The 9263-nt window shown below is 42.0% G+C and overlaps 1 long non-coding RNA gene across 1 annotated transcript in view; it reads left to right on the top strand.

The window, feature by feature from the left end:
* LOC104853668 overlaps positions 1-5120 on the top strand; it is a 12561-nt gene extending 7441 nt beyond the window's left edge. The window contains exon 3 of the long non-coding RNA XR_777841.1: positions 3978-5120. This is a non-coding gene — a long non-coding RNA (uncharacterized LOC104853668). The remainder of the gene's footprint in view (positions 1-3977) is intronic.
* The last annotated feature ends 4143 nt before the right edge of the window (positions 5121-9263 follow it).

Genomic DNA, 9263 nt, shown 5'->3' with positions numbered 1-9263 from the left:
TTGAGGCAGGATCACTCTAAATCACTAAATTGCCCAGGGCTCAAACTTCCAATCCTCTTGTCTCAGGCTCCCAGAGTGCTAGGATTACAAGCATGCACCATGGCTAAATGGTAATGCTCAGAGTGTAGAAAGAAAAAGGTGAAAAACAATAAGGTTTTAAGGAGGCAGTGCAAAGAGTAAAGGCAAACATTTAACACAAATGCAAAAGAGCTGCTGTAGGTGGTCAGGTATTCATTCAGCAAACCCCCATTGTAGACCTGTCCCAGTGAAAGTGTGGGGACAGCTACTCTGCTTTGGGACTGCTACTGAGGTAAAAGTGGAAGTGTGTGTGGGGGGGACAGGGTCTCACTATCTAGTCAAGATTGACTTGGAGCTCACTATGTAGCCCAGGCTGGTTTTGAATCTACAGCGATCCTCCTGCCTCAGCCTCCCAAGTGCTGGGATTATGGGATTACAGGCATGCACCACCACGCCTGGCAAAAGTGGAAGTTTTTCACCTGGTGTCCTCCTGGGTAGAGGCCTTGACATGAAAAGGTGGCAGGTCGGTATAACAAGCTTCCTTTAAGTTTCTCCTTTTATATGTCTTGAAATGAGGTGGTTGCATCATTCCTTGACTTCATAAATTCACATTTTTGATGTGTCTGATAAGTTCAATGTCTCTATGACCCTGATTTAATTCAATCATTTCATCAGTTTTAATTTTTATTGGCACAAACAAGTTATATAAGGCAGGTGCAGTGGTTTGCTATGGTAATTTCAGCACTAGGGAGGATGAGGCAGGAGGAGCACGGTGACCAAGAGAGCAGCCTGGGCTACATAGTGAGACCCTATCTCAAAACAAAACAAAAAATGAGTCGCTTATCAGCACAAGCCTTATGATTGTCCTGTGCACATGATGATTATTTACTTACACAGACAAGATACAGAGCTATTCTACCTTAGCATTTGCACCCAAAATGGAGTAACTCAGGCCAAAGGGCAGCTGGAAAGCTACCACATTATACAGTGACTTTTGGGGTTTGCTGAAGAGTGGCTGCTGTTTCCCCCCAATTTTTAGCAGTTAACAATAAACACTGTGATTGCTGCTGCAAACGTTCCTGCACAGGTTTTTGCATGAAAACCTGACTACATCCTCAAGTCTTTAGAAGTCTGAATCTAGCCTGGGCAACTCAACAATTTAGCAAGAGCTTGTCTTAAAAGAAAAAATATAAAAGATCTGGGGGTACAGCTCAGTGTGAAAGCCCTGGATTCAATCCCCAGTACTGTAGGGAGGGAAAAAAAATCCAAAGATCTGAACAAATGCTACACTGAAGAAGATGTACCGATGTTAGACAATCATATGAAAACATGCTCGTGTTACTGGGAACTGGAACAATTCTAAATACACTACCATGAAATACCACCTGTACCCACTGGAATGGCTGAAAATAGAGAAAAGACCCCAAATGCCACGAAAAGGCACAGATGTGGAAGAACTGGAACTCTCACCCTGTCACTCTGGAAAACTGCCCGGAAGTTTCTCATAAATTGTACTTAACCATAGGATGTAGTTGTCCCATTTTTTTTACAGTTTTACGCAAGGGAAACGAAAACCTACCTTCCCATAAAAACTTGTACGTGAGTGTCTACACAAGTCTTATCATTATCAAACACTGGACACAATCCAAAAGTCTGTCGATAAACTATAGGTACAACTTCGTATTACCTAACCGTGAAAAGGAACCAGTGATAGAGGTAACAACCAGTGTGATCTTCAGGGCATCAGCCATGGCAAAGGTTACTTGGTTTTTTGTTTGTTTCGGTACTCAGGTCCTTGCGCTTGAGAGGGAGGCACCAGAACCACTGAGATAAATCCCCTGCCTGCAAAGGTTACTTTGTATATGATTCCTACTATGTGGTCATTCTAGAAAGGAACATAGCTATAGGTTGCAGGTGGGCAGTTGCCAGGGAGCAGTGGGGGGAAAGGAATAAATGAAAATTAACTCTAGAGCATTTGGAGGTGTGGGATGAAATGTTTGCATCTTGGTTGTTGTGATTACACAGCTGCATGCATTTGCCAAAGCATCAAAGGAGTTTATTATGTGAATGCAGAAAAAAGTTACTTGAATATTGTCATGTATGTGCTTTTTGCAACCTCCTTACTTAGTCAACATGTTTCTATAATTCCCAGATCCACTCATGTCTTGAAAATGTTTAATAGGAAGAACATATTCCAAATGGAAGGACTATGATGGTAGAATCTAGTTTCGAACACTTATAAGACTCTAGGGTCATGCATGCACTTGATTCCAAAATGGAAACTGTCGTTGGGTGAAGCCAGTCCCACCCGCTCCACTGGCGAACGTGTCTTTGACATGAGGGGTGTCTGAGGTTGCCTGTCACCAGCATCGTCTCCAATCCTGAAGGCTGTTTTTACCCCATACTGAATTCTTCCCGGGAACTCTGCCAACATTCAGTAAAGAGCCTGGGGGAGGCTGGACTCCACTTTCTGTTTTGTGAGTTCTATGAGAATCGAATTCATTTACTCATGAGGCACTGGAAAGCGATCCAGGCAAGTCCAACCCCTATCAGCAAGTAGAGGCTGACACCGCTGAATTGTCTTCTCTTTCCCTAAGAAGGTGAGCTGTCTTGGGTTATTTTAAGTCTCTTCATGGCTATGAAATGTTGTCTGATACTCATCACACCTCTGAAGCTTTCGTTTATCTCCTCGATGCCTGACATATCTCAGGGACTTATGTCAATGGCCTAGATACAACGAAAGATAAGCGCGAGAGCAACAGCTCGGCCAGAATGGAGCGGATGACGGGAGTGCAGTCCAAGGCTGTGTGGCAGTGAGGGGCAGTGAACTGCGAGGACACCCCTCCCAAACTCACCGCTGCAGCTCCGTCCTTCACCTCCATTTGGCTTTGAAATGAGAGCACGGGGGTCTTCTCTGCTTCCTCTGGTCTTGCAGCGCTTATAAAGGAAGAGGAAGCCGCAGACTCTCCGTCCAGTGATCACACACGTCTCCTTTCGAGTCTCCATTTCCAATTTAACAGAATATAAATGAAGGCATTGGAAACTGGAAGCCCCAGTGCTTCAGGAAATGTAGACGTCCGAAAGTTTTTCTAGGGATGAAGCATTTAGAATCTGGCAGAATTTTTTTTTTTTTCTTTTTGTGGTAACAGCCTAGCTTTGAGAAATGTGTGCAGCACATTTTCCCACACTTCTTCTAAAGAAACAAAAGAAAGAAATATTCTAGAAAATTATTTTAGAGAATGCACATAATTCCTAACCATTAATTATCCATGATTGGATGCCAGGAAAATCTGTTTCAGAAACAGTTAACACAAAACTGGGGATTTAGCTCAGTGGTTCCACTGCCTGCCTTCATAAGCACAAGGTCCTGAGTTCAATACCTGCTACAAAAAAACAAACAAACAAACAAAAAACCAAAAACAGTTAACACAGAATGTTGAATGAAAAGAGAAATTATGGTGATAAAAGCTAAGGATTGGTTAATATAACCTCACATGTGTGTACAAAAGCAGAACATAGTCAATAGAAAATAAAACATATTCAATCCCCGGCACCAAAAAAAAACCAAAACAGAAAATAAAACATACCCGAGCCCGGCATGGTGGTGCATGCCTGTAATCCTAGCACTCGGGAGGCTGAGGCAGGAGGATCACTGTGAGTTTGAGACCAGCCTGGGCTACATATGAGTTCCATTCCAGGTCAGTCTCAACTATATAGTGAGAGCCTGTCTCAAAAAAATAAAAAATAAAACATATATTGATGTAAGTAATGTTGAATTTTTTTAGGAATACATTTGATGAAAATGAGAAAGGTTTTATTGCAGGCTGGAGAACCTCAGACAGAAAGTTTTTATTCATTTGAATAGGAAATGGGTTGTTTTTCTTTTTTTTATTTAAAGCACTTTAACATAAGCTGCTGAAACTCTTAACTAAAACACCTAAACTTTCTGTCTTTCTAAGCATGGAAGAATCATAGTCCAGCTACTCCATGTGGAGAGAGCAGGAATCTAAGCATCCGCGATAACGCGCCCACTGCAGCAGCTGCCCAGGGTTGAACATCACGGTGCAGAGCTGCAGGCGACCACGACAGCACCAGACGGCTGTTCTACCACTGTGTTTAAATTCTCTCATCACCAAGCTATAAGGAGCGTAACACGTTCAGCACCGGTCAGCTTCCGTTTAACTGATTCTAATGCATTGAGGTTTTATTGTCTTAGCAAAGCAATGCTCACGAGAATAGACACTGAATAATACGAAAGGCCAAGAAATGGTCCTCCTAGTACTATTCAAAATGGTGGGGAAATAATAACTTCACAGAGGGGAAACCTGGCTGGCACGCCTCAGCCAAATGGTGAGAGCTAACTTTCCAGTGATGGGGCCAACCCAAGGGTCTCTAAGTAGGGTGCAGAGAAAAACCGAGCTCTATGCTTGCAGTGCAACCACCAAAAGCACGTCACTTGGACCCGGTCGGGAGGAAACCTCACAAACCTGAGTTAACTGAGAGCTAATCTACAAAATAACTGGCTCATGCTCCTCAAGCATGACCTGAGAAAGAAAGAAAGACTCACAAAGATACTCCGCATCCTGGGAGACTGGAGACAGGATGGCAGAATTTCTGTTTTGGGTGACTGGTGCTATAAAACCTAGTGCTGGGACAACTGGCATCATTTTAATAAGGTCTGTAGGTGAGGCAATGGTGGTGTTGCTGAGTTAATTTCCTGATTTCGCTCTTGGTCCTGTGGTCATGTAAGAGAATCTGTGGTTTTGGGAAATGCAGAGGGAGATACTTAAAAAGTCATGGTATCTGCAGCTTATGTTGAGGTGGGCAAAACGTTGCAGACCTTGGTCAGTGGTGGTTACTGTCCTTATGTGAACACAGACATTGAGGGCCATCAAATGCATGAATGCCATTGTTTGTAATTACACTCATAAAATGCTCATTTTGGCATAGTTCTTTCAGGCTTTGTGAGGTACAGTAGTTCCGCAAGCATGAAGTCATGTGAGCCAGCTTCACACTTCTTATACATATGGTTTTCTGTTTACTGATTAGTAGGCTGGCTCAGCGTTGTATGAAATTCAATAAATTGTCACCAAACTGTGAGAAGCCCACTCTGCATTACGTGTCATTTTATCTCATCTATTTTCAGTAGCCTCAATGGAGCTTGTAGGCTCATGTAAAATCTCGCCTGCTTTTGCAAAGAGCAGCAAATACATTCTATCTAAAAAAAAAATCTTCTCACTAACAAAAGATCTCCCCGATGTGAAACAATCTCTAGATTTTTTTTTATTATGAACAAAAAAAAAAAAAAAAAAAAAAAAAAAAAAAAAAAAAAAAAAAAAAAGGGCTAATTGGTCCTGTGGTCATGTAAGAGAATCTGTGGTTTTGGGAAATGCAGAGGGAGATACTTAAAAAGTCATGGTATCTGCAGCTTATGTTGAGGTGGGCAAAACGTTGCAGACCTTGGTCAGTGGTGGTTACTGTCCTTATGTGAACACAGACATTGAGGGCCATCAAATGCATGAATGCCATTGTTTGTAATTACACTCATAAAATGCTCATTTTGGCATAGTTCTTTCAGGCTTTGTGAGGTACAGTAGTTCCGCAAGCATGAAGTCATGTGAGCCAGCTTCACACTTCTTATACATATGGTTTTCTGTTTACTGATTAGTAGGCTGGCTCAGCGTTGTATGAAATTCAATAAATTGTCACCAAACTGTGAGAAGCCCACTCTGCATTACGTGTCATTTTATCTCATCTATTTTCAGTAGCCTCAATGGAGCTTGTAGGCTCATGTAAAATCTCGCCTGCTTTTGCAAAGAGCAGCAAATACATTCTATCTAAAAAAAAAATCTTCTCACTAACAAAAGATCTCCCCGATGTGAAACAATCTCTAGATTTTTTTTTATTATGAACAAAAAAAAAAAAAAAAGAAAGAAAGAAAGAAAAAGAAAAAGCATATAGGGCTACTTCAGAGGAGATGAAAAACTAGGACCTTGGCCATTTCTCACCCTAGATCACAGGATTTCTGTCTCAGAGGAGCTTAGAACTCATTTTAGAAAAGAGATTGTAAAATGGACAGTTTCCTGTGAAGAGATTCTGATGTCTTTATGTTGTCTCACCAAAGTCTTGAAGAAAAATGAGCAGCAAAGACTACAGAGATTGGCTTTCAAACCCCAGGCATGAACACTCTAAGTGGAGCAGGGCATGGTGTTGCGATCCTATAATCCCAGCCCTGGGGAGGCTGAGGCAGGAGGAGTTCTGTGAGTTCAGGCCAGCCTTGGTTAGCTACATAGTGAGTTCAAAGCCAAGCTTTCAGCTGGTTTGTTAAAAAAAAAAAAACAGTAAAAAATAAAGAAGAAAGACTATAACTGGCAGTGGAAGCAAATGCAGTACACATTTGGACCTAGCCAGCTTAGCAAGGGGCTGTGTGCTCCCTCTGGGGACCATGGCTTAACACCGAGATGGACAGAAAAGCTGGTGGCTTCCGCTCATTCTGACTGCAACAAAACAACTCCATGTCCTTGCACAAGCTCCTTCTCAGCAGCCCCGTTTTCTCACCCGCAGCATGAAAGTTCTCGCTGAGCAATACACCTATCCGACACCCTCAGACTCTCAGGATCTTGGACGCAGGACAGAGGTCTTTTCTGTCCTTAATCCCTGCCACTGTTTCCCCTGGCCTTCTAGATCTGACCACCTTGGCGTTGGCGTGGTGTCTAGTGCTCCCTGGGGCGCTCCTTGTACAAGAGAAAACATTTAAATTTAAATTATTTCCACTGTGGTCTTTGCTTACTGAGGAATTTAAAAAAAAGTTTCCTTTTCTACTACATTCTTCGAAGTTTCCATAAAAACTCCACAGCAGGGACGGTAACAGGGTTCAGAAACAGCCAGTAGATGAAATGACTCTCTGTGGTTTAACTTTGGTCCTTCAGGAGTTTCTATGTAACTGAGTGACTAGGTGGTAGTAAGAACATCTGTGTGGAGGCTGGAAAGTCTCCTGTGACAAATAACAAATTTTAAGATGAGTTAACAAAATTAAAAATGGATTTAAAAATGACTCACTTAACATTAGAATAATCCCCTTCTCCTCCTCCTCCTCTTCCTCCTCTTCCTCCTCCTCCTCCTCCTCCTCCTCCTCCTCCTCTTCCTCCTTCTTCTCTCCCTCTCCTTCTCCTTCAGGTTTTTAGGGAGATAAATCTTGCAAAAGGGAAGGGCACCAAAACATGGAGGAGCAGGGAGGGGAAGAGGATGAAGTGTAATTTAGATGTGTTATGTGAAGTAGCAACTCCCCATGAGCAATACAGTCATTATGTATTGCAAAATACTAAACATAAAATTAAATTTAAAAAAAATTTTTTTTGGTACCGGAGTACCAGGGATCGAACTTGGGTCCTTGCACTTGCAAGGCAGGCAGAAGAACCAGTGAGCTAAATCCCCAGCCCTAAACATTTTTGAGACAAAAATTTCACCATGTAATTCAGGCTGGCCTTGAATTTACTGTGTAGCCTAAACTGGCCTGGAACTCTCAGAGATTTCCCCTGACTCAGCTTCCAAAATGCTGGGATTAGTGTGCACAGGACCACACCCAGCTAAGAACATTTCTATAATGGTTCTGATAAAGAACCATTCCAGCCAGACTGTGAGGCCAGTTCACACTCCAGCCCCAAGTCACACTTGGCTTTTACCTTGTGGTCAAAATGGCAGATTGAAACACAACGTTGGTTCTGAAACTAGAAAATGCCTTTCCTAAACTAAAACACTAAAATAAACATTTTTTTTTTCCTTAAAGAAGAGATTCTTGGCTGGGTGAAAATAGCATACTCCTGTAATCCAAGCAATCTGAGAGGCTGAGGCAGGAGGATCAAAAGTTAGAGGCCAGAGCACAGCCGGGCCTATATGGCATTAACGGAGATCTTGTCTCAAAATATAAAATTGTAAGGAGGATGTGAGGAAGTGACTACATGTGAAGGTCTTGGGTCCTATCCCTAGTACCACAAAATGAGAGAGAGAAAGAGAAAGACAGATCCTCCAGGACTGATGGGAGAAGCCACTTTGATCCTTATTTTATGTATTTTTCCCCATGACTCAACTCCCGAGAGAGGAAGTTTCTGACGGTATGTTGCCTTCACATCGATTTAGGGGCTCAGTGTTAAGAGCATCACATGACAGCTGTTTATCTTACTAGAGGCAGAGGACTTGAGTGGATACTTCATGGCCTTTAGAAAAATATTTTGATTCTACTTAAGATTGAGCAACAAACTAGGGTCGCTCATGAGAGGTGGGGTTGGTGCTGACTGGGCCTATTTTTTGTTTTGTTTTGGTACCGGGGATCGAACTCAGGACCTTGCACTTGTGAAGCAGGCAGTGGAACCACTGAGCTAAATCCCCAGCCCTGACTGGGCCTGTTCGAAAATAACAGAATTGGGGAATGTATCCAAAGCTGAAGTCCAGCTTGGTGTGTGCATTTGTGTGTGTGTGTGAAGTGTTTGTGTGTGTGTGCAAAACTGCTCCTCCTGATTCCCACTACCTACACCCAACTTCACACCTAAAAATGTGGTGACCCCATCATCTGCAACCCAGAAAAGAAAAAGTATACCTTGGTGTCTGTAAGTTGATTACATTTTTACGGATGTAAATATGTGTGACGCACCACTTATAAATAATAAGAAGACAAGAATCCTTATTGTAAATTCCATTACAGCTAGTTGATTCTCACAGGATGCTTTCATTGGTTTTTGCTGAACTCCTGTCACTATGGGGGGTTGATACATGAGAGTGGAATATTGGTTGCTATTTCATTTTATCATAATGAACATGAAGTAAAGAAGACCCACTCATTTATAAGAAATGCAAGTGACTTATTAGCAGAAGCAGATAATAGTTCTGGAATACTGGAAGAATATTTCCTGAGGTCCCTATGCTGTTCACAAGGTAAGAGCTGCAGACAAGAAGCCCACTAAGGTTTAATTTACATTATTAACATATTCTCCATTGTTTTCCAAGTCTAGGCCAGAAGCTGACAAACCAAGACCATTCAGCAAAATATAGTAATAAGAATGATGATGATAAACACAGGCCTGTTTTGGTAAAAAAAAAAAAAAAAAGTTTTTTTTGGAACACAACCACACTTACTTGTCTATGTGTTACCTATTTTTGTTTTGTTTTGCTTTGTTTTTTTGTTTTTGGTACCAGGGATCTTGTGTTTTCGAGGCAGGTGGCAAAACCACTGAGCTAAATCCCTGGCCCTC

This window comes from Fukomys damarensis, unplaced genomic scaffold (genome assembly GCF_012274545.1).
Source record: "Fukomys damarensis isolate Sample0158 unplaced genomic scaffold, DMR_v1.0_HiC HiC_scaffold_16, whole genome shotgun sequence".
In the NCBI taxonomy this organism is placed as follows: domain Eukaryota; kingdom Metazoa; phylum Chordata; class Mammalia; order Rodentia; family Bathyergidae; genus Fukomys; species Fukomys damarensis.
The sequence above is the reverse complement of the archived record's forward strand: the minus strand, read 5'-3'. Positions and strand labels throughout refer to the sequence as shown.